General features: G+C 40.4%; 1 pseudogene; it reads right to left on the bottom strand.

Annotated features, from left to right (window-relative positions):
* Positions 1-294: 294 nt before the first annotated feature.
* LOC144797980 (melanocortin receptor 4-like) lies at positions 295-26946 on the bottom strand (annotated as a pseudogene).
* Between the last annotated feature and the right edge of the window lie 470 nt (positions 26947-27416).

Here is a 27416-nt window from a genome sequence, read left to right as displayed (position 1 = left end):
TCCATCTTCTTCACTGGCACTTGATAATGAGGTTGAAGAGCCTTTGTAGGATGAACTTGACGATGATCGACCTTGTCTGGTTTCTACTTGTCGTAACTGATGTTGCTATTTGGCTTTGTGGGTGTGGCAAGAATGCTTTTGGAAAGTTATGGAACCCATGTTCTCTTCTCCCTGTGATGTATTTGGTTTCTCTTTCACTTTGCAAACCGTTATGAAGTGGGTTTCTTTCCTGCAACCTTTGCATGTCTGTCCTATGGCTGGACATTTGCCTTCATGGAAAAAGGACAACTCTCATCAGAAATCTAACTTTTTGTTCTTTGGAGACATTGACTTGTGTGCATCTACCTTGAGCTTGCTTTTCATGACCAATGCGGATTCATTTTTCGTTATCCAAGCTTCCATATCAGCAACTTGTTGATTTGCTCTTTCATCAGCCCCTGCAGCCATTAGTACTTTCTCTAAACTGAGCATCTCTTTCAACGTGCATCTTCTGAAAGAGTGAGAAAGACAGTTATCAATGAATTCGAGGCATATGGCTTCTTTATCATTATATTCACTAAACATACAGTGTTAGCTAAGCACATCAAGTCTTTCAACAAACTTAGCCATTGTTTCACCAGCTTGATGTCTCGATGATTAAAATTGTACCTTTCATAGTTGACATTCGGCATCGTATTGAACTTGGTACCCAATACTTATTTGATCTCAGGGTATGATATTGAATCAACTGCCAGACTTTATTCAGCACTTCTTTTACTCCGTCACGGGCATGATTTTTAAAGTACTTATAGATTTTCTCATATCTTCTTCTTCTAGGGCATTTATGAAGTCATTGATCCATGCAGTCCACCTGGCGCCAATATTTTGCTTCTTGGCGGGCCATTTTCAGAAACACAGCTGCATCATACTATGCACTCTTTTCTACTATCGTTGACAGCATATATATTTGTTCAGATGACTGCCGCTGTTCACCTGGACCTGCAACTTCTGCAAGTACTGGTTGTGTGCTCACACTTGGGTCATCACACCCGATCCGAGGTTGTAGATCATTATCTTTTCCTATCGGTGTGCAATGGTTTCATTTCTCGCACTTGCCCAATGTTGTGTTTAGATTTTTGCATTGCACCGGGTGTCACTGCTTGTAGCATTTTGCTTTGCATCGATGACAGCTCTATGTTATCATGTATGGTACATTATCTCTTCTTTTGACCTTACCAGTGGGCTTCTGGGGCGCTTTTGAAGGTGCTCCTTTGCAAGGCCGTCAATTTCTTCAACAGCTGTGTCGGGGCTAGAGCAGGGCTTTGACTTCAAACTATTACTCAACAATTTGGGCGCATGTTGATTGCATTAGCAATTTGCTGTATTGTTGCAAACTCTCAGGGAGGGCAGCCTCTTTTCTTTCGGGCACGTAACCCCTACTCGTCACCAGTTGTCGCGTCCTTCCCAGTAAATGAATATGCCACACATGGATCTCTGTGACAGATGTCTTTATTCCTCAGCATTAATCATATTACACAGTGCACTCTGATTACGCAATAACCATTAATAACCACACCTTAGCACCTCCCAGCAAGTTACGTAATTTCTCTGTAGATTCCGCCTGGACCCACAAGGGTCCTAGCGCACATAGTCTCATGCCACTACAGTACATATACAAAGAAAGCAACAGAAAAATTGTTTTAGAGGAGTCTTTACCTTAATAGTCTGTGACTGTTAAATAATTAAAATAACCGAAGACAGAAAGCCCATGTTAAAAATAAATACAGATACTTTTTTGTAAAGTTGTTTTTAGGAGTCAAGTCCAGGCCCTTCCAGAATCAAAAACATGAACAAATGGCTGGTATTTCTCTCTGGGAAAGGTGAAATCTCCTGCTCCATACAGCTGAGTTATTGGAATATATAGAGTGCTAAATAATGGTGACTTATAGGTGCTTATTTACCTACCACATTCATGGCCCTCTATATCTCTATCTATCTATCTATCTATCTATCTATCTATCTATCTATCTATCTATCTATCTATCTATCTATCTATCTATCTATCTATCTATCTATCTATCTATCTATCTATCTATCTATCTATCTATCTATCTATCTATCTATCTATCTATCTATCTATCTATCTATCTATCTATCTGTCTGTCTGTCTGTCTGTCTGTCTGTCTGTCTGTCTGTCTGTCTGTCTGTCTGTCTGTCTATCTGTCTATCTGTCTATCTATCTATCTATCTATCTATCTATCTATCTATCTATCTATCTATCTATCTATCTATTACATTTATAACATTTAAACATTATAAGCAGACTGATTAAACATTACTAAGGTCTGTGGAAGGGCTAGTGCCCTTCAGAGTGTCTCATTCACTCGTGTTTTCCTCTTAACACCAATTTCTTCTGCAGGTGTCAGCTAAACACTTACACCCTTTTTCTTTCTGAAGAACTCCATATGCATAGCTCACACCTCATCTATTGCCTCTTCAGCATCTTCTTTTCAATCTTCTGCACGTACTTCCTTTTATTGCCTTCATTCTACACCCTGTCACACACACACACACACTGTTCCCACTCACCTGTAAGCACTGCGTTTTCTTTAACTTTTACCCTCTCAATATTTCAACAGCTGTGCACCTCCTTAATACACTTTCGCATTGAATCACAATTACAATTGTCATAGTTGACTGTTGCTGTGTGCGTGCTTCAGAGGCCAAGGTCTGGATAAGAATTTATTCTGAATCCCTGTAACACCCATTGACGGGCACTGCGAGAAATTCACATTGCAGCAACTCATACTCCAAAGCTCCCAATCGTGGTCCATTACAAACACCCACCAACAACCTGAACTCACACAGAAACTTGGAGAGGACTCTTTTCACAGTGCACACTATGCATGAGTAATATGTTGCATGTAAAGAAATAATACAGAAACACAAGATTAAGTAAAATGTGAAATGTAAACAGGAGCAACACCACTGTTCCAGGGCAGAGGGAGCAGTGTCTTTTTTACACCTGTGGCTGCCGCCCAGTTGTGTGGAACAAGTAGGTGACAGGACAGTACAGATGGGCACTGGCTTCACTCGCCCCCAGCGACACCACAAGTGCAGTGCATATTTGGGAGACTAAATGCATATAATACATGGACTACAAGCTGGATTGCTGACAAACACTTTTGTATAAGTTTTGGTGAAAGGGATTTTTATTTTCAATCATTATAAATACATTCTTCAAACATATCACACATAATACTAAGTGACAATACCATGCCAGAAAAAAAATCTAATCAAATTTAGAGATTCTGAGTTTCCCTCAAAAACAGCCCAAAAATGTAAAAGGGAAAACTCCATGAACAAATCTGGAGCACAGTATCATCCAAATCGTAAATATAATATTTGAGCCCAGTTCTCAGACATGTTAGGGCCTAATTCTCAGCGCCCCATTGTAGGTTAGGAGTACACATCCATACACTCTTGAGTTAACTTCAGAAGGGCAGGATTAATGGGTGATCTGGGTTGAACTCTGAAAACTCTCTGAGTAACAAGGGTTTGCAGGGGAAGTTTGTACTTCCCTATCTGATTGGCCGGTTAGGTTCTGATTCTTCTCCACAGTTTCGACTGGAGAGTTGGGCTGCTTTCAAGGAAACGTGGGAGATCTGCAGTGACTTGATGGACCGCGTCATTTCCAACTGTGTCAGTATCTTAAAATTGGCCAGTTGTGGGATTAATTTTCAGTAGGCTGGGCACTTATGGGAAGGAAGTACACACTAGACCCAAGGCTGAACCAATCCCAACTCAGAATGAAATTGATGCTCAGCGATACTCAGGAGTGAAATTTTCTTCAAACCAGCATAGGACTGCATAATTTCCGGTATTTCCTATTAATCGAGTGATGTGTTATTCCTTTTTTTTTAAGTTCAAATAAGTTTTATTGAAGAAAGGTAAGATGTCTACAAACAGCATGTAATACTAAAACCAAAACAATTCATCACAATGTAAACCTTTTACCATAAAACCTTATGAATCGGACTTAACACTGGAGGAGAATGAAATCAAATAACTAAATATGATGTATATATCATTGGAGTATAAAAACTTAATTGGAAAGATCAAGGTAGTTTCGATACTTCTTGCTGGGATGACAGAGGTTTGGAAAATCTTTTGGCATATATATCGATATACAGAGTAACTGGTGACCATAGGACCGAGCGCTTTGTTGCCATACATAAAGGATAAACAAAGGTGGCGTCCTATCTGTGATTATGGCAAACAGCATACCACCAAGCCTTATATGAAATCTTAGTGGAATCTTTCCAATTAATAGTAATTTGCTGAAAAGCAATTGCTAATAATAAGTCAATAATTTTGACACTAGATACTACGTTCTCCCAAATGGAAGAGAGGCTACCCAAGAAAACATGTTCAAAGGAAAAAGAAAATTTGGTTCCAAAAGTCATGTTAACCTGAGACCATACTTGTTGCCAAAAAGTATAGACAGAATTACAAGAAAATAACATATGGAATAAATCAGCCATTGATGTTTTACAAGACCAACATAAGTCCGGTACATTAGGAAACCTTCTGTTCAAAGTAACTGGTGTGAATACAAGTCTGTTATAAACAAAAAACAGTGTTTGTGTTGTACTTGCTGCTCTGGATGACTTGTGGATTTTATTCCATATTTTCTCCCAAAAAGGTACTAGTCAAACCGTATTAAAATCCCTTTCCCAAGCTTCTTCTGTTTTGGAGTTTTGACTATCAACAACAGAATCATGTAAAAATCTATAAATAATAGATGCTTTGGGGACTGTTTTTAGTAAAGTATGAAGTCTTAGAGAGGAATCCAAACTAGTAGGATTATCGTGTGATTGCGGAAGATGAGTGTAAACATCCATAATCGTCTTCTTCAGCAAATCATATTTGTGAGTAAATGAGGAGGGCAGACTGAAAGAATGACTAAGCAGATTAAAGGAGACAAACTTTGAATCAGAGAATAACTGATTAATCCAAATTATTCCTTTATGTCTCCATGTTTTCCAGAAAAAAGGTTTACCTCGTATGGTTCGACTTTTGTTGTGCCAGATCATTGAGTTTAGAAAAGAGTCAGCGGTGAGGTGAGTTGAAGGCGGGGCTTAGGTAAGGAGTTTGGAAGTATGCTTTATTATAGGTGTAGAGAGATGTTGTGGTTTACGTGAGAAGGATAAGTACTCGTGAAAAGAAAAAGGAGATAATAAAAGGTGTTCAATGGAGGTCCATTAAGGGCATTCCTTAATACAGTCAAGCAGCCAAAGAGAAGCTTGCCGTAGAAGAAAAGCTTTCTGATAAGCATGGAAATCCGGATAATTGACACCACCTCCTGCTTTAGGGCGTGATCATTTTGAAATAGATATACGAGGCTTCTTATTACTCCATAGAAAGGAGGACAATATAGAATTAACTTTTTGAAAAAGTTTGGCAGTAACAGGAATTGGCATGTTAGAGACCATATATAAAACTATGGGCGTTAACATCATTTTAATAGTATCTAAACGGCCCCACCATGATAAATATAGGGGATGCCATTTAGCAGTTAACTCAGAGATTTTTTGAATAATTTGTTCATGCAGAGTGTTATTGTGTCCGAAAATGAAGTATAGACCTAAATAATTTAATGTGAGTGGAACTCCAGGTAAAATTAGAGGCATTGAATTATGTTTTAAAAGTATATTTAGTTAGGGGTGGAATTTCCCATTTATCATTGTTTAATTTATAGCCGGATACAAGGGAATATGACTTTACTTCGTCTAAGAAAGCAGGGATTGATACGTCTGGTTTTGATAGAAATAACAAAATATCGTCAGCATAGGCTGCAAGTTTAATATGGACTTTAAAAGTTTGAAAACCATGTATATTTGGATTTTGGCGTAATTTGGACAAGAAAGGCTCTAAAGCCAAATTAAAAAGGAAAGGAGAAAGGGGGCATCCTTGGCGTATCCCTCTACCTAAATTGAAATAAGGGGAAATCAAACCGTTGGCAAAAACTGCAGGATTAGAATAAAGGAGAGAGATTAAAGATATAAAATTCGGACCGAAACCAAGCCATCTGAGAATGCGAAATAAATATTTCCATTGAACTCTATTGAAAGCTTTCTCTGCATCCAAAGCTATTGCTGCTAGGGAGGTTTTGAGACGTGAAGATTTGGATAAAACATTGAAAAATAATTGTGTATTGTCTGTTATGACCCATCCCTTAAAAGATCTGGATTGTTCTTTCCCTAATAGGGTCGGCAAGTGAGAGTCTAAACGTATGGCTAATGTTTTGGAAAAGGTTTTATAGTCAATAATGACCAGTGAAATGGGCCTATATTTTTTACAAAATGTATCATCTTTACCTTCCTTGGAAATAAGGCATATGTGTGCTTCTGAGAAGGAACCAGTGGAACTATTTGCTGAGTGAAAAAAGCCTATCAAGGTATGTAATTTGGACAAGAGAAGCTTAGCTAAATGCAAATAAAACTCAACTGTAAAACCATCTTGCCCAGGAGCTTTGTCTTTTTTCAGGATTTGAAGGGCCTTTTGGAGTTCTTGTTGTGCTATTTCGGTTTCTAGGGGAGACAATATTGATGGATCATAATGTGGCTTTTGAATATTGGAAAAAAACTGTGACAAAGAATGATCGAAGGGTTCTGCTTCAGATGTATATAGGGACTGATAAAAGAGGGAGAATTTATTTAAAATTTCGGTATCCTTGAATTTCAAAGAGGATTGATTATCGTATACAGATTCAATATTTAATTTGTTTTGCCGTACTTTAAAATAATTGGTTAAAATCTTCCCTGCCTTCTTTTTACCACCATAAAATTTAGCACTTGAGTTTAAAAGATATGGAGAGGCATCATCAGTTGATTTTTTGTTAAATTGTAATTTGGCATTTATTAGAGCTGTTAAACTTTCTTGTGAATGCGAGGTATAATAGGAGTGCTCTAGTTTCTTAATGTCATTAAGGAGGTTGAAGTTTACGTGCAATTCTCTGTTTCCTTGCTACAAAGTTGATGATGAAATCTCTGGCTGAGGCTTTGAAAGCATCCCAGACAGTGGAGAAAGGTAAGGAGTCAGACTGATTTATCATATAATACTTATTAGAAAATTCAGTAAATGATGCAGAAAATGTTGGGTCTAAGAGGAGTGCGTTATTAAAACGCCAACATTCAGAAGAATTTATCTTAGGTATTATATCAATGCCAATTGAAACCAGGGCGTGATCGAACAAAAGGATAGGGCCAATATCAGCATACACAAGGGACTGTGAGATAATATGTGAAACAAAGATGTAATCAATCCTAGATTGAGTATGATGTATTGGAGAATAAAAGGTATATTCCCTAGTGGTTGGATTACATAGACGCCAAGCGTCTAATAGCTTATGCTGGGTTATAGTGTGGACAAAAGACTTATGGGGTTAATGGGGAATAAAAGGCACTTTGGAATTTCTATCTATAAATGGGTTAAACACTTGATTACAGTGCCCAGCTAGTACAAAATTATCGTTGATGCTTTGAGAAATGTGTTTGGCTAGCATAGGGCAGAATGAGGCATCTGCTACTGTAGGAGCATAGACATAAAGGCAAGAAACTGGAACACCCCTCATCAATAACTTAACCAGAAACCATCTGCCATAAGCATCTGATTCTTGTGAGACAGTCATAATTCGGAGAGATTTGCAACGCAAAATCATAACTCTGTTTCATTTTCCGTCACCTTGAGAGACACAAATTTCCCCAACCCAACCTTTTTTCAACTTCAAATATTCCACCTCTGTGAGGTGCATTTCTTGCAAAAAAACAACATCAGCACCTAATTTGGCGAGGTGGGTTAAAACTCTTTGTCGCTTAATGGAGTTGAATCCTCTAACATTCCAAGAAACCAGTTTTAACAACATATTAAATCAGCAGATAAATTATAAAGAAATCGACAGCGTAAGTCCAATGCAGTAAAATCGTATTGAAGAATGCATGAGAAGAAGAAAAAGAAGTAATTAGAGAAAAAATCCCCATACCAAAAAATGTTAGGAGAAACTTGTGACTAAATCTCATGAAAGAACTTAGGTAAGATAGAGTACAAAGAGAAAGAAATCATTAGTGACTGCTGAGAGAGTAATAAGAAAGAAGAGTTCAGGGATTTGTTAATGTAAACATTTCTAGTATGAGAATGAAGAAAGGGAAAGAGAAAACTTAGACATCTGAAGGAAGAAAGATAGAGACGATAAGAACAATACAAAAAAAACACAGACAAAACAGTTAACATACCTACAAAAAGGGAATACACAAGTGGGGGAGGGTAGAGCCACATGGAGTAGACAGAACATCTGAAGAAAACCGGACAAAACCAGGAAAGCAGCACTCCAGACCGTAGACAGAACTATGGAAAGAGCGAGAGTACCGTATTAATACATTAAAAAAAAGCCAAAAGAACAGGGAACAAGGAGTAATAGATCTAAAATAACATGGGACTCTGAAAAAATAGACCCATAACATCTTTAAACATTTTTTAGATGTAGGATATCTAAGCATAACTGCAGAAAAAGCATCCAGATAAATCCTGCAATGTAAGAAAGGAGGACATATCAGGAGTACAATTCAAAAACGTCAGGTAATACTTGAGGAAGTCGAGCTAGAGGAATCCATAGGAACCAACTTATGTGAGTTAATGAAGCTTTATAGGCGAACTGGATTTTCATAAGAAGCAGTTTTATTATTGTAAGTGACTTTAAATAAACATGGATGGAAGAGACCATATCTGGCACCCATAGAGCGTAGATCTGGCCTCATATTCAGAAAAGCTTTGCGCCTGGCAGCAGTAGCCCCGGAGTAATCTTGTGCGAAGAACAACGGAGAGCCAGGCGACCATGAAATACTTTGAATAGCTTTAGCAGCTGATAATACTTTCAACAAATCTGTGTACTCGAGAAAATACAGACCTCTAGACCGTTGAGAAGAGGAGTTGTTAATGGAAGCTTGACCCAGTCTCTGTGCTCGTTGTAGATTCAACGTTACATCCTCTGGTAAATGAAGAATCTTGGGAAGGAAGGATTTGAAGAAGCCGATAGGGTCTGCTCCTTCTGCTCCTTCCACCAGACCATCAATATAAATGTTATTTCTCCTGTTTCGATTTTCAAGATCTTTGACCTGCTTTTGAAGCGACGATACTTGGGTCTGCATAAGGGACCCACATTTGGAGGTTTCAGTGAAGGAGGAGACATTTTGTTCCACTGTCGTGAGCCTGGTATCGAGTAGAAACCAATTCTCAGAAATAAATTGCAATTTGGAGTTTGTTTCTTTGACAAAAGGTCTAAGTGCTCTTATCTCCCGTAGCAGTAATTTCATAGAAACTGAAGAGGGTGGTTTCGACGTTTAAGGAGGATCTTTCTTTAAGTGTTTTACATTTGTCTTACCCATAGGGGCCAGGGCGGAATCCATAGTTGTCATGTTATCCTCCAATTGAAGCACACCTGAGTCCTCAAGTCTAGAAAGCTCTGAAAAGAGTTTTGAATTCTTGATAAAAGATTGCTTAGGCTTAGAGGAAGTGTAAACATTTTCGCTTATCCTGTCCATCAATTTATAGAATGGGTGAGGCACGGAGACAAGCTATCCAGCAAAAAACGTATTGTACTGATACAAATGGCAGATGAAGAAGAATTACGCAACATGGGTGAATGGGTTTCACAAGAATGTGCGTGAGGAAGAATAAACACCCATCATAATAATTTCTCGAGATGCTGGGGAACCAACAAATAATTAAATACCTGTAGTTATAGCCTGCTCGACAAACTATATGTAAACTGATAATGTGCCTTTTGAAAGTGAGATAAACCTGCGCGCAAAAAATAGGGCATTTGCAGTAAAAATTCCAAGCCATTAGCATTAATGTAGAAGACATCATTATACTTGGAAGAAAGTGAAGCCCATGTATGAGGAAGATTGCACTGCGGTGTAAAATGGGCTCCACAAAATGGCGGCTGCTCAGTATTGCCTCAGAAGCTATCTGAAGTAAAGTAAAACAACACTTTTGCACTTTCTTTCATTCGCCGGGTTGTAGACATCAAACGACCCAGAGATGGTATCTGAGCAGGCAAAAAGGCTGAGAATAGTACCTTTTGGGTTCCAAACAACGCTGTGATTGGAAGGAGAGCAGTTGCAGCGCAAAGATTGGATTCAAAATAGCAGCCGCTGCAAATTCAGTGCCGCCGGCGTAAAATTATTGCTAATTAAACCATCGTGGTTGTCTGAAACACAGTAAATAGGACGTCCTGAAGGTGAGGCTCCTCTCATGGTCGCATTTCTTTGTCGCAAATCGCACTGGTGGCACTCAAAGCGCGTCTGCTTTCCCTCATTGACCGGAGCTCTACTCAAGCGCCGCCATACTCGACAGGCGCAAGCACACCCCTGTGATGTGTTATTCCTGATATTACATCATTGTGGCAGGAGGCACAAATCAAATTTATTTCAGGCAAAAACCCTATTGTCGAAACAATTGAACAGTGCTATTAGGCTTTAATGAACGTGAGTGGCTAAAGTTTTTAACACCGGGCACTGATAACGTAAATATAATTTCAAGTTACATTTTTTCCAGAGCCAACCATTTGGGTAACATTTTTAGTGTAAAATAAATTTTTAATAACATTATGCAATGTTTTCTTTTACATGGAAGTGCAATAGAAAATTAAGTTACTGTATACAGTTATTAACAACAATCAACTAACAATTATTCTAGGGTTCAAGGGGTGTGTTTTAAGACCAGGGCACAGTTATATCCCCCATGTAAGCATACAGAAAAACAACAAATAACTGTGGGTCTGACAGAGAATTCAAAACATGCTAAGTGTAGCTGGCTATGTGTCTGCTATTCCTCTTGAGATGGAAGACAGACTGGACAGTAAACCACTGTGGAAAAATGTCCATCAGTTACGCGTTCGTGGGCGCCCAGTACATCATATGGTCTACTCCACAGTAGTATAACCACCACTCTATCACCATAGATCAATATTGGAGAAGAAGAGTGATGGGTGGATGTCTGGTGGATTGAGTTATCGTAACTGTGAGCAGTGCACAAAAATAAGAGTGTGAAAATTGAAAAGTATAAGATTGGATGGTGCATACGATTATGCTTTATTCTAGGGTTATGCACCTCCAAGGTTAAAAATAACGTGCAAGTAAGTCAGGTGGTTCAAACAAATAACTTCTGACTGGGCTATCTGGTCGACATGTTTCTGCGGTTACTGGTCAAATGTTACCATCCGCTTCCTCAGGACCCATTAACTTAGTTGCTACTGCTGAATAAATGATAAGTGAAAAAAGGACATTATACAAACATACAAAGTGTCACCTGTACACTTCCATTTTTCTCCTCAATTTGTAAGGGAAAACGCCTCACCTCACCTGGCAAACAGCTCAGGAAAATGAAGCACCGCTCTATCCGTCGGTACTGCTGTCAGAAGTACCGACGGATAGAGCGGTGCTTCATTTTCCTGAGCTGTTTGCCAGGTGAGGTGAGGCGTTTTCCCTTACAAATTGAGGAGAAAAATGGAAGTGTACAGGTGACACTTTGTATGTTTGTATAATGTCCTTTTTTCACTTATCATTTATTCAGCAGTAGCAACTAAGTTAATGGGTCCTGAGGAAGCGGATGGTAACATTTGACCAGTAACCGCAGAAACATGTCGACCAGATAGCCCAGTCAGAAGTTATTTGTTTGAACCACCTGACTTACTTGCACGTTATTTTTAACCTTGGAGGTGCATAACCCTAGAATAAAGCATAATCGTATGCACCATCCAATCTTATACTTTTCAATTTTCACACTCTTATTTTTGTGCACTGCTCACAGTTACGATAACTCAATCCACCAGACATCCACCCATCACTCTTCTTCTCCAATATTGATCTATGGTGATAGAGTGGTGGTTATACTACTGTGGAGTAGACCATATGATGTACTGGGCGCCCACGAACGCGTAACTGATGGACATTTTTCCACAGTGGTTTACTGTCCAGTCTGTCTTCCATCTCAAGAGGAATAGCAGACACATAGCCAGCTACACTTAGCATGTTTTGAATTCTCTGTCAGACCCACAGTTATTTGTTGTTTTTCTGTATACAGTTATTAACATCCTCTTCCCTACCGGAAGACTCCTCCCTGTACTATGTTGAGCCATTGGTCATTTTGGATTTTGATTCTGGAGGGAAAGCAGAACATATTCTTTCTCTTCAATCCTTTCTGCATCCTTGACCTTTGGAGTTTTATTTTATATTAATTTGAAGGAAAATCAAGTAAGTTACATTGCAGCAAATTCAAAAAGTTGATGTTAGAGGAAGGGGAGGCTCATCCATTTGTTTCCTTTTTCAATTGTTTACATTTTGTTTGTTGCTGAATTGCCTTGTGCATGGCAGGCTCATGTGAAGATTATGGGAAAAGAGTGTAAAAGAAATGGACATGATGTGGGTCCTTAGGTTATATTTCTTCCTTTTCCTTGTGTTTTCGATTAGATTTGTGATTGTACTGTGGCGTTTTACTCTTTGGGGCCTAGACTGCTGCATGCTATTTTTTATGGTGCTTTCACATTCTCATTGCTTTGTGTGATGGCCGGTGGATGGCCTTGCAGTCGTGCCAAATCTAGTGCTTGTTGGTGGTTGTGGTAGGGGTGGCTCAAGGAGTACAGGCCCATTGTTCTTATTCTCCTCCTTAGTCATTTGATTGGTCGCTAGTGTGTGCGTGTACACGTGTGGGTGTGATTGGCTAGCGTAATTGTTGCTTGTGGCTGTCTTTGAGTTGGGGCATTTTGAAAGATTATTTTGTACAATTTATCGTCAAATGCCATTTTCATTGTTTCTTTAGTGATTGTTCATAGGCCAATGGAAAGGCCCAGGGCACGTACTGGCGCAATCCTCTCCTCAATGCTGCAAGAGTTTCTTGGTGGAGGGGGAGGAAGGGGCTCGGGCCAGGGTAAACAGACAAGTTCTCTTTGTCCTTCATGTCCCTTACTTGCTTGCTATGTACTTGTCTACTATTCTGTGAAACCAGTGAGTACCTCATGGATAGTCATCTTTTATTTGCTATCAATGCCTCAGCTCCATAACATGGACTGATATGTGGCCACAGAGAGACCCCCGACACTCTCCCAGCATCCTCAGCATCCTTGAGCGTCTTCAGCATCCTGCATCCCTTGCATCAAGACCACGCTATTGATTCCTATATATTTTCGCCCAATAGTCCCTGGAATTGGACTTGGGACTGCTTTAACTGTGAGATGCCTGTTCAACTGGACTTTATTGGTCCCTGTGACTGGCTCCCTGCCACAGTTGGGCGTCACAAGAGTGCTCTTATAGCCTTTTTCAAGTTACTCGTGAGTAGTGGTATATAACAATGATTATTGTGCTAGGTGTAAATTTGAGATTTATTGTTTCTTTAAAAATTCATATATCTAGCCCCTCTAGTAGATTTTTGTCATTGAGCTATATATTTAAAGACAAAAATACAACCACATTTTTAAAAATACGTTTTTGTCGGATGTTTATTGCTATGCTTTTTTCCCTTGCTGATAAACTGTTTAGGTACATCTAAATTCTTCACACTTGTTCCTTTGATGAAACCTGAATGGACTAATCCACAGCTACCTTGGACTGAGCTAGAGTTTTACAAAGAAACCCAAATAAAACTGATAGGGAATTGTGACTTTTTTGCACATTAAGATTGCACAACTGCACCATTTTTAATTTGCCCCACAGGGCCCACGTGGGTGTATTTATTAATATTAATATTAAGAAAACAAATCAGGCAGCATTTCAACATCACATACATAAAGGAAGGCACTGGTCAAATACGCGTACACATGTTTTGATGAATGGGCTCAAACTGGATGAACTTGTTGTAGGAAGTTAAAAGTTTGATATGTTTGATACAAGTAGATTTCATGAGCAACATAAGTGAGTTGATCAAATTTATGCAGCTAAAAACACTATGAGGCCTCTCTGGTCACAAATGGCGGAGATATCTAACGTGCATCTGGTTCTCTTGGTTCAGTAGCAGCCTGGCAGGTCATACAGTCCTACTGGGCTCATGTAGCAGATCATTTCCTTGAAGGTTTTTCTTATGTCCTGACTACAGAGTGTGTAGATCAGGAGGTCAATGACCCAATTGCACATGATAACAATGAGGTATACGTTGAAGTGTGACATGAAGCACACGCAGTATGGATTCTGGGGGCAGGAGATGTCGAAATTGAAGTGGAGGAAGCAGGATGCCTAGCACACCACAAATGCCACTGTGATGTATTCCTATAGGTTCTGTATCGATCCCCCTATTCCTGACCCTGTTCTGGTTAATAATTAACTAGCAGCCATCCCACGGTACAAAAAACCGTTATCTGATTAAGCCACACCACGGCACAGGAACGCGTTATCTGATTAGGTCATAACGCTTGCCATCTAATTAGGCAAGCACTATTCCTCCAGCCCCTGATAAGGCATACGGAGATCTCAAAACAAATCAAACCTATGACAACCTGGGAAAATCCCTGCGGCCATTGTTTTGATTTCACCGAGAACTTCAGCAAAAGAATGTGCGAACAAGCCCGTTCGTATGACATCCTTATTGACGTATCCATGTCCATCCTTACATCAATCTCGGCACCTTACAGGTATAAATATTACCGACATTGCCTTAAGCAAACACACGCGGTGGTGACGAGATTGGAGCAGCGAGACGTGCTGAGGAGCCCAGCAGAGAGCGAAGCCCACACGCGCTGCCCCGCCTTCCTGACGCGCTGAGAATGAGACGCTGCTTTTCTCCTACCGAGAAATCCAGCTCCGGCGCTTCCAAGCAGCCCTCGCAGGCAGCTGGAATATCAAGACCAGAGACGAGAGATACCAGCCCTCAATCATTCTAGATCTCAGGTACAGAACTGAACAACCCCTTGCAGAGAATTCTTGAGTCAGTCCCTTGGCAAAACAAACTTAACTTAAACTGCTACTTATCTACTCCCGCCCACGTATTAGGCTTAGGTCAGGTACACTGGGGTAGGCGTGGTTAGAAGCACCAGTTGAGTACGATTAGTCAAATGTATATATGTATGTATCTATTTTATCAGTTTTAAATATCATATGGCTTAGAAACCATATCAATGCTTCTGCAGTATTATTTTATACTTCTGCTTTTATTGTATGCACTTTACTTAACCATAAGTATCGCAATAATATCGATTCATTTCTCTTGTACGAGAAAAGAGACTGATCAATAAATACCATCTTTTATTGAACACGCCCATCTCTTCCTTTTCTCTACAATCTGGTGAAACTAAGAATGCACGTACTGACTGAGTAAAATAAGTTGTCTTTTGTTTTCACACGACTCTAGAGATACACTCTTGATTAGGGGAGAGCAAAGTTGTCATGTTCTATGGTTGTCAGAAACTAAATCCCTTCTTGTCTATCCAGGGAGGTTAAACTCCTCCTTGCCTATTCGAGAAAGTTTCTAGTGAACTCTGAGCTAGCTGGCAAAACCAAAAACTTTAAGTCTAATATCGTCAGTAGAAGACCTAGTTAACCTCTGCCCTAGGTCTATACTATTGAAGATATTATTCCAATGCGCAGAGCCTATTGGGATAATAGGAACTACACTACATGGCGCCCAAACGTTTGGATAGGCGATAAAACTAACGCAAGACATCAGAGTAACTCAGTCGTGCTTTTTCACACAGAACCCCTTTTTTCCCATAATACTCCAAAGACGTCTGGAGTGGGTGAAAGGTCATATCCGCCAAACCTCGCAGGAGGAGACTCCTATGTATGGTTCTTGGTTTAGTCAACGTTGAAGGATACACTGTTCCAAAATATTGTGCATCTAATCTTTGTTTCCATAGAAACCTGATCTGCAAATAAATAAAATAATCTTCTTGACAATAGTATGTCAGAAACTGAAGAAGAAAGGGAGACAGCTAGAATAGCAGCTGAACTCCTAGCAGCAGACAATACTCTGCTGGAAAATGACCTAAATGCAATACTCATCCCGGTCAACATAAGGAAATCTATAACCTTAAAACTTATAGAAAATGGACTGACACCAAGAGGTGGTACAGTCATATTCGTAATTGAGGCACACGAATATCGGCAGACAGAGGTATTCTATTCATGGATAAACTTTCCAGCAGCAAACGCTGTAACAAAAGAGTTTCACTATTATAAAATAGAGGAACCACCGGATATCTACACTCCTTTCGAGGAGGTGGAAATACCACTCAAATTCCAAGAGCACCTGCTCTTGTTTCATGGCGCCCTAAAACATAATAATCACATCACCAGGCTCGGTCCACTAGGTAGACCAGGAGCAACGTGGCCGGTCCTAGCCGGATATACACCACATCCAGACATTGAAGAAATGCCTGCAGCAGAGCTTTTAATACAGCTAAAACAACTAATCAAAATACATAGACACTTAGTCCAATATGTAATGCGGACTTCAACAGTCCAACCAGCAGTTAAAATTCCACAGCTGAACCCTCATCAGGGTAACACAAATAAAATTACACCACAGAACATACAGTCCTGTCTGGGTAAAGTACCCGCAAAACGGGAACAAATACCCTTCTGGCTAGCACAAAAAATCACTCAAATAGAGGCGGTGTTTCCAGACACCACCCCGGTAGAAAAACACAGGATTCTGACTATCTGTCTTCCAATGGGAATCGCACCACACGTGGAAGACTGTGACACTTGGGGTACAGTCTTTGCTTCCATATGCACAAAAACACATGGTGTACCATCCATGTCAGTAATACCAGATGTGCTAAAACAAATTCAAGATGAATACGGTCCAGAACCCGCTTTAACTCTCGGTATGAAATTACTGAAGGACTTCAAGCAGGTCTCGGCTATATTATTAGCCAACATAAAGGGAGAAGCAGCAAACGTGGCGATCCGCCAAAGGTTAAAAGAGACAGATATAGCAGACCAACCAACTGAAATTGCCAGAATCATAGAGAAATCCTATGAAGAACTAGGAAGAGAAAGTCTGGGTGGAATACCGGTAAAACCTCAACTGATTGAAAGTCCTGAAAAGATATTTATTAAAAAAATTCTAAACACTCAAAAAAAGAGCTGGGATGGAAATAAACAATCCAATCCTAAAGAAAAAAGATTCCAGTCCAGAGGAAGGTCTCCTCGGCGGAGAGAAAGATCTCCGAACCAAGGACGCAGGTCTCCCCAAAGTGAGCCCTCTGGGAAAAAATACAACCTTAGAAATAGGGATAATATAAAGAAACCTGATAGATATCAAGATTTTGATACACGTCCCTCTCAATCTTTTCCTCGCAGAAATCGGAAAGAAGAGGACGATCAGAACACAGGGAAGAGCACGTCAAGTCCAAAGACAAGGAACCTGCTCATCCAAATAAAAAGTTACAATTTCCAAAAAAGAAGGTAGCCAGTATTAAAGTAATCAAAGATGCCGAGAATACTAAGAACACAGCTGAAAAACGGAGAATGGGCTCAGACAATGCTAGACAGCGCAGCAGAAGTGAGCATAGCTCGCAAAGTCCTTATGAATCATCTGGAGACAGTGGACACGAATGAATACATTCAGGTGGAAACTGCAGACACCAGAGTTAGCAAACCTCACAAAATATATGAAATAACATTACGTATAGAGGGGGATAAGACTAGAAAAATAAGGGGACTATTTTGGGATAATCTCTCCCAGGGCTATGACATCCTTCTAGCTGAGAAAGACTGGCCACCAGAGTTTGTCAGGGAGTGTCCTCATGGCGAAGAAATAATTATGCCTGCCTTCTCAAATCATATTCCAATTCATAAAAAATATACACTTGCTAGAAAGTGGGCAATAGCTCAAGCTCCTGCTTTATATAAAAATCATGTAGGATGGGATGAGGACTCTCCTCCCCACAAAATCCAGTCAAAATCACAACCTACTGCACAGAGGCAGTACCCAATTAAGCAAGAAGCTAAAAAACAGGTAAAAGAGATCCTAGATCAACTTGAATACCAGGGGGTGATTGAAACTTGCACCTCACAAATGAACAATCCTTTGTTTCCTGTCTCCAAACCAGACAACTCATATCGTCTAGTTTTGGATTACAGACACCTTAACTCATGTTGCAAAACATTTGCAGTACAAAACTCGCATAGTGCTGCACTAATGAATAACATAGTGCGCAAAAAATACAAAACAACATTAGACATCTCTAATGGATTCTTTTGTCAAAATATAGCACCAGAGAGCAGATATTTGACTGCGTTCTCGGTAAATGGCTCGCAAAAAGCTTCTGCCGTTTACCCCAGGGGCACAAGAACAGCCCAGGATTATTCTCAAAGAGAGTAACAGAATTACTACAAACATACGATGACGAGGCATTATCATATGTCGACGACATTTACCTAACAGATGATGACTTGGATACTCACTTGAAGAGAGTGAACACCATAATACTTGGGTTCGCAGCAGAGGGCTACAAATTCAACTTTAAAAAATCAAGAATTGCCCATCTAACAGTCCTGTTTTTAGGATATGAATTATCAAGTGAAGGCAAAAGCCTGGCTGACAATTTCCTAGAGAAATGTGCTGTACTCCAAGCTCCTAGAACACAAAAAAATTTACAATCAATTCTAGGCTTCCTAAATTTCGGAAGAACATACATTGCAAATTACGCAGAAAGGATCAAACCCCTTTATGATCTAATAAAACCAGATTTTAAAAGAATCAATTGGACTCAAAAACACACAGAAATTTTGAGATCTTTACAAACAGACATGTTAATTAAAACAAAATTAGAAACACGTGACAACACACGCAATCTTGTGATTCGAGTCATCCCAGGAAGATGCGGATTCACATACCTGACCTCTAATGAGGGAGAAAAGGTACCAATTGCATACAAATCACACTTGTACACAAAGGCTGAAATGAAATTTAGTCCAACGGAAAAAATTCTGACCGCGGTACAGACTGCTGTAGCAAAGGAGCGGGCCCTAGCACAAGGTAAACGAATAATCATCGTGACACCGATACCAGCCCTGGAGGCGGTAACAAAGGCAAGCATTCCGAATGCCAAAGCACTCCATCCAAGGTGGATACAGTGGGCTAATTCTCTTGCTGCAACAGACGTGGTATACGAATTTGATCCCAACTTAAAAACACAAGAATTTCTCCAATACGAATTTGAATGTCCTCCGCCAATCGAAATTCTGCCTCTGGAACATTACGGCTGTATAATATATACAGACGGGTCAGCACAACCCGCAGTAGGGGGTAAACAAGCTTACAGTGCTGCGTGCGCGATTGTTAAAGGTCGCTGGCACGAAGGGAAATTTAAACCAGCGGTCACTAAAACACAATCTCTAGGAGATTGTACAGCTCAGCGAGCTGAACTACTGGCATTCAAGATGGCGCTTGAAAATACGGATCGAGAATTCCCCACACTCATAGTGTGCGATTCGTATTATTGCGTTCAGTCTTACAATGAATACTTGCAGATCTGGCTTCAGAATGGTTTTAAGGATGCAAAAGGAGGCACAATCAAGCATAAAATGCTTTGGGAACAAGTAGTTCATTTGCAAAAAGAACTACCAAAGACTCACGTGATACATACACTGAGTCATCAGCGTGATGGCGTTCACGTTGCAGGGAATTCATTGGCTGAGAAAGCCACAACGGCAGCAACTGAATCGGCTTCCGTAGTCAAGAAAAAGCATACAGTAAAACACATTGACGGTGAAACAGTGCTGGCGGTGAAAACGTCATCAAAAGGCGACTGCTCAGCACTACCGATCAACTATCCACTCAATTATACATACATAATCGATGCAAACTCAGTCCCTTTTGCTCGAATCCCTGGAGTGGGGGACAGAGTGATTCCAAACACGGACAGGAGAGGCTTGTTAATAGCAGACGCACATATGGGTGAAGGTCTCAGACACCTTAAACTAAAAGATTCTCTGGAAGAATTACAATCAGTGTACTGGTGGCCAGGTATGAGCCTGCATCATCACATCTTTGTAAATAACTGCCCAGACTGCAATAGAGATCGCAGTGGCGAGAGAAACGGTATATTAGCATGGCGTTTCACTCCAGAATTGATCAACAATAAAAATTAATGCGTCCAATTAACATATAAAGACTAGTTTCCACTTGTGATGTAGACCCCAGCACTCGGCTGACGTCTGGACTGTTATAAAAAGATTTGCGAGTCTATAATGGCATATACGCTAGAAGCATGCTACGTTTGGCTGAATGTTTTTTCTTCTTGCCCTAAAGCGTATGAAAAACATGGCCAAATGAGCATAGCATAGCGGGACTCTTCTCACTTCCTACCTGAGGGAACGGGATGGTGTAAAGAAAAAACCAAAGGCATAAATCAATCTATAACAGCGAAGGTATTAGGTTCGGGAGCTGGGTGGGTCAAACATCTAATAAGTGTCCAACGTAGTCTAAATAACCTGCCAAGAAATTCTCTGAGGGGATTCAGTCTGTACGAATTATTGTTTGGAACTAGGATGATGATCTTAGATCTTGACAGTCAGACTTCAGTGGTTAAAGAAAAAAGCTTTGTTATCAAAGATCGTTTGGCTATTTTACAGGACTTAAACGAAACAAGGAAAGACCTGAGCAACATAAAGTTGAAACAACAGCCAACGACCACTGAAGAAAAACCACCTGTCCCAGCAAGACCTGTCTGGATTCCAAAAGTCGGGGATCTAGTCAGAGAAAAGATCGCGGTAAAGAAGGAATTTGGGCCTTCTTACAGAAAAGCAGTTCCTGTCTTGTCTATCAACGGGACAAGATCAGTAGTACTACCGCCCCTTGCTGGTAAAAAGGAGAACAGGGTTGTATCAATCGACCTGATAAAACCACAATCATGTGGCCGATAACGAACAGTAGGCCAAGTGGACTCCCGATAAGTAGTAGAACACCAAGGTTTGCTACAAACACAGAGGTTCAATCTAAGAGGCTACTCACATTTGAAATGCCAACAGAACAACAACAAGGACTATGCAACAATGCTATGGAACTTAAACCTCTAAAAACCCAAATAAAAACATTTAGCAGAGACACACCAATCTACAATGAAGTAACAAATGACTATGCTGCTGCAACAAAACACAATAATAAAGCAAACAGCAATCCTGAAACAATAGGAACAATAGACAGAACGGCATCTGGTTACTTCATCAACTTCAATGATTCATCTGAAAACCTGAGTGAATCAAAGGAACAAACATCAACAAAAACCTTTAAAGACAAAGCTAAGGAACTTTTTCAACATCTGAAAGAAACCTATCTGATTTCTCCATGGATTGAATTCTGGGTGGCCTTAGGTGCTCTTATCCTCATACTTTGGCTCATCATGGTACTATGTTTGGGACACTTCATTGAGGGAAAATATGCTAAAATGGACACAGCAAGCCAGAAAATCAACCTGGTCCTAAAACCACACACGTCTTCACACGTCGAGAAAAGAGAACTTTCTTCAGTCAACTTCACAGCCAATCCTATACCCGGTGGGGTAGCATGGGACAATACTGATTATGAAATCTATGGTCCGGTTGAAATCCTGAAGTATCCACATCAAATCAAGATCTCATTGAGTGACTTTGTAAAACCAAGCTCAGTTGCTGATGATTGGGACGTTGAAAGCATTAATAATATGATGTCTGACCTAGTGATGTCTGCTAAATTTACAAAACATGATTATTTGCAGGGTTCGTCTAATTATGATAAAATGTTCTGCTATAATCACTATAGTAATCATTATCTGCATAAATCTGCACAACCTAGAAATGTTTTAAATTATAATCAATGGGAACACTGTGCAACCCCTCCAAAAGGTAGCTCAAGAACTTTTTATGACAAATATTCATATTTTTCAGGGTTCAACACAAGCAATGCAGAAACATTTTATTTCAAATTATCAAATAAGACAGGTACAAAGACCATGCTTACAAACACTAAATTGATATATTCAGACTCGTTTTTTGAGCAAATGAGTACATTTGGTTTTGATTACTGGGACACAAATTTTGAAGTAAAAAGTGTTTGGGGTACCAAGGAATGGCAAGTACAAGGTATAGAATCATTGTTTAGAGCCTGCATGATCCCAGAACAAATTATATTTTTGAATGACACTGTTCAACAAACTACCTGTCTTGGCCTAGCCAAAATCAAAGACTTAAACAAACCGTCTATTCCAAAGCCATCAATGAACAGTAATAGCTCTATAGATGTTGAGATAGACGTAAACCATATATTAAGCCAAAACAGAACACATCCTGATTGGAAAAAGTGGTTGATCTGACCCACAGATACAAATAACTGTCAAGACAGATTCCTGAACAAAATCCAAGGGTTCACATTGACCAGGCCAGACCCTAGATATTCCCAAAGACAACACCCAGGGATAATTACCACGTACAGTGTGGGCAAGCTCTGCCTTCAATGGCTACAAACATCCACACTGGCAGAAATTAAGCAACACCTGACTTTACTTACTGATGGTGCTGACTTGCGTGATTTCATTATGGGACCGCGCAAACAGCGTCAAAAACGCTTCATAGCAGCCTCTGTATATGCATCTTATAACGAAGCCTGGAAAATAACTCAAATTGAAACATCAGAGAGAATACGGGAAATTGACCGTATTAATTTGGAAAAATCACTTTCTGTAGTGGACAATGGGTTAATGACTCTGTCCTCCAGAATATACTCTTTGGACAGCATTGTGTCTTCAGCAATCGACATAATATCGCAAGACTTACTGTTGTTACAACACGGTCAGTCTCAATTGCGTTCTATTGTACAACTTGGCTGGACGTTACAAAATCTGCGTTCATGCTATGTGCCTTGGCGTTTAATCAACACAACGTCACTGTTCAATATCTTTAACCTTACTGATAAACAAATCAGTATGGCACAGAAGGGTGCTGATTATACAATCCTGAGCATTGAGAAACTCGAGAGATTACCATTGACAATGTCGGAACGACCTGTCAGTGAATGGATAATACATGGAATAATATTCCAATATCTACTTTCAGGTTTCAATATTGCCAAAAATATATACAGGCTGGCATGTACGAAAAATTGGGTAAAGGGTACATTAAGTCAACATGGAACTTGCCCTATTCACATGCTTGTGTCAGTAATAAAAGCCGGAAAGTGTTTCTTAGTGGCAATGATTGTGCGATGTCACTAAGCGGTACACTTCTGTGTAATGGTATTAGTTTACACGGAGCCTGTGAAGGGTCCTCAAATAACCTTTCATGTCACCAGCGACACAAATAGAACCATTCTTTAGGAGACTATAGAACGGGAGTTACATTATAATCGTAGACCGCAGATGTTGTAGCTTGGTGCCCGGAATAGCTTATCTCATAACTACGACTGCGAAGGTTATGTGCTGTGAACGAGTATTGTTCCCCAGCGCAATGCCAGACAGGGAGGCAAGGTTATGGCCGAATTTGAAAATTGCTTCCATTCGAGTTGATACTTTAAGCAGAATGAAAACAGTGCTCCTTCAGACGCCGACCAGGCTCACGTCATCAAAAGAAACGTATGATCTCCAAGTTGCAAGGACAACGGCAGAGATTCATTCATTGTTATCAACTAATTCCCCCATACATTTCGCAGAAATCCTGAACGAAATCTTAAATATTTCTGATACCAGTGGAGTCTCAAATGTATTTAAGACAGTGTTTTCGGGGGCTTTAACACCATTTAAAGCCATTCTGGGTATTTTTCCGGACTTTGTCCATTCCATCTTTGGTGGACTTCCTCTCCTTTTGGGACTAGTGGCAGGAATCCTATTTTTGATCCTGTTATTTCGCTATGGTAAACCGTGTCACAGACAAAACACCTGCGACAAGGGAAGAAACAATCCTAGCCATTGGATACCGGGACCGGATATCTAAAATCCTTGGACTGTCCCGGCTTAGAGACCTGAACATGACTTGGTTTCTTTCATTTAGACCAATGTGGCAAAGCTGTGTTTTACCTGTATTAAGGTGCTTGCTATGCGGAGAAGAATGCGTGTTGGACACCTGTCTGACGCTACAATCGGATGCGCCAATGGATGCAGAAACTTTGTTGGGTCCGGTCACGGCTCATGCATTGTGCTGTCCCCAGCGGCTACCAATCCTGATGACGGCATTCGTGGAGACTTCACCACTACGATTGAGGGGTAGTGAGGTTCAAGATGAAAGCAGCATCGATCAGGTACGACCTTCTGTCAGCTATGCTGATCGAAACATCAATGAAGGCAATCATGCTCATGAATGCATGGTAACATCTTTTTCCGAGTTAATGGAACTTTCACAGGAAGCTGTTGACAGTTTTTTCGAGAGTCTAAATGATATGATGTTCTCACCAGAGCAGAAATAATGACTTTTGAGCAGGCTAGCACACGGCGTTCCCAACACCCTGAATTTGGCCTTCAACTTTGATAATAAAGTATTGTGAACAATTTTTTCCAGTTTATGGACAGCGGAACATAAATTTTTCAGCGGCCCCAAAATATTTTGCAGTTTTTCGGGACACTTATCTTCTGCTTAAAGTAGAAACTATTCTTAGGGAACTAAATTTCTATTTTAGGAACTTTAGAGACATTAGCTGCCCTCTGGCATGTTCATAAATATTTTATTTTGTGATGAAATGGTCTCGCATTTTTTTTTCTCTTCTGTATTAAGAGCCATTTCATGTGTTAATCTTCATATTTTATTAATAATGATGTATGAATATGCGTAATTTATTTAGCATTGTTATACTGCTTGAGTGCATATAATGCATATATATATATCTTTTCGTATATTTCATGGTTTCAAAATGCATATGGATGTATTTTGGGGTGGTACGGTATACACGTGCTCTACTAGTATATTTACTATGCCTAGATCTTGTAAATATGGACATAGTCTGCGTGGAGTGGGTGTGATGTATTCCTATAGGTTCTGTATCGATCCCCCTATTCCTGACCCTGTTCTGGTTAATAATTAACTAGCAGCCATCCCACGGTACAAAAAACCGTTATCTGATTAAGCCACACCACGGCACAGGAACGCGTTATCTGATTAGGTCATAACGCTTGCCATCTAATTAGGCAAGCACTATTCCTCCAGCCCCTGATAAGGCATACGGAGTTCTCAAAACAAATCAAACCTATGACAACCTGGGAAAATCCCTGCGGCCATTGTTTTGATTTCACCGAGAACTTCAGCAAAAGAATGTGCGAACAAGCCCGTTCGTATGACATCCTTATTGACGTATCCATGTCCATCCTTACGTCAATCTCGGCACCTTACAGGTATAAATATTACCGACATTGCCTTAAGCAAACACACGCGGTGGTGACGAGATCGGAGCAGCGAGACGTGCTGAGGAGCCCAGCAGAGAGCGAAGCCCACACGCGCTGCCCCGCCTTCCTGACGCGCTGAGAACGAGACGCTGCTTTTCTCCTACCGAGAAATCCAGCTCCGGCGCTTCCAAGCAGCCCTCGCAGGCAGCTGGAATATCAAGACCAGAGACGAGAGATACCAGCCCTCAATCATTCTAGATCTCAGGTACAGAACTGAACAACCCCTTGCAGAGAATTCTTGAGTCAGTCCCTTGGCAAAACAAACTTAACTTAAACTGCTACTTATGTACTCCCGCTCACGTATTAGGCTTAGGTCAGGTACACTGGGGGTAGGCGTGGTTAGAAGCACCAGTTGAGTACGATTAGTCAAATGTATATATGTATGTATCTATTTTATCAGTTTTAAATATCATATGGCTTAGAAACCATATCAATGCTTCTGCAGTATTATTTTATACTTCTGCTTTTATTGTATGCACTTTACTTAACCATAAGTATCGCAATAATATCGATTCATTTCTCTTGTATGAGAAAAGAGACTGATCAATAAATACCATCTTTTATTGAACACGCCCATCTCTTCCTTTTCTCTACAATCTGGTGAAACTAAGAATACACGTACTGACTGAGTAAAATAAGTTGTCTTTTGTTTTCACACGACTCTAGAGATACACTCTTGATTAGGGGAGAGCAAAGTTGTCATGTTCTATGGTTGTCAGAAACTAAATCCCTTCTTGTCTATCCAGGGAGGTTAAACTCCTCCTTGCCTATTCGAGAAAGTTTCTAGTGAACTCTGAGCTAGCTGGCAAAACCAAAAACTTTAAGTCTAATATCGTCAGTAGAAGACCTAGTTAACCTCTGCCCTAGGTCTATACTATTGAAGATATTATTCCAATGCGCAGAGCCTATTGGGATAATAGGAACTACACTACACCACGAACACCCAGAGCAGGTAATGGCACCCTTTATGTTGGGGGCTTGGCTGATGGTGCCCCTGCTAGGTAAGATGACAATGTGTTTCATGCTCATCTGGGCCAGCATGAACATATGCACATTGAGGGACGTCATGAGAGCGAACATCTTGAAGAACATGCCAATGAGGCATATGATAACCATGAGTAGATGACCAAATCGCTGTCCAAGTAGATGATGAATAGGATGGAGGCGGTTCACATGGGCCAGACGCAAGAGATGATGATCACTGCCCGCTTCACCATCCCAATGTTGTGCTACTGTAGTGCAGAGAAGATGGTGAAGCATCTGTCTACTAATATAGAGAGCAGGCTGCACATGAAGTCCAGCAGAGAACTGCAGATCACCCAATCGAGCAGGTTGTCAAGGTTGATGGTTAAGTTGGGTGCTCCTGACTCAGTATTGTTCAGAAGGTTGATAACTATGGTCACAGAACCATTGGATAAGCGCATGAGCATGTGCGCCATGGCCAGGCTGCAGATGAAGAAGTCCATAGGCGAGTAAAGATTTTTTTTCTTGGCGATCGCAATGATCACCTGCTTATTTGCCAGCAAGCTCACTATGCCCAGGATCACAAACACCTCTGGGGACACAAACATTTGCTTGTAGCACCCTTTGGAATAGTGACTCTTTCTAGCTGACTCATTAGTGCCCCCACATGAGTCCCATGACTGTTATTCCAGAAGTGGAGAAACAAGGGCATCCTTTGATAAAGAGAGGAGTGCATATTTGATTTGAGCTGTAATCTGTAGTCAGGTGAGTGTGATTTCCTGATGTTGTGACTAACTTGGCATTCTCCTGGCCAAGAGTAGAAAATAGTATCTAAGGTATCCATCCAAATGATAGAAATGCATATTAAGAAAGCTCATGAGGTAAGATACACAGTATATACCAAGTCCCGATAGTGGTCAGTTTTTTCCCTCTGACCTCTGTGGTCCTCAAATCTGACTGCATTCATCAGCTCAGCGGTAGCCCACCACAGCCTCATGCTTGCCATCCCAATGGGTCTCATCAACTGCACCTCCTTTGAGTGCATCTATAAAAATACATTCCTCTCACTTGCACGCCT

The sequence above is a fragment of the Lissotriton helveticus genome, chromosome 12 (genome assembly GCF_964261635.1).
Source record: "Lissotriton helveticus chromosome 12, aLisHel1.1, whole genome shotgun sequence".
Taxonomy (NCBI): Eukaryota; Metazoa; Chordata; class Amphibia; order Caudata; family Salamandridae; genus Lissotriton; species Lissotriton helveticus.
The sequence above is the reverse complement of the archived record's forward strand: the minus strand, read 5'-3'. Positions and strand labels throughout refer to the sequence as shown.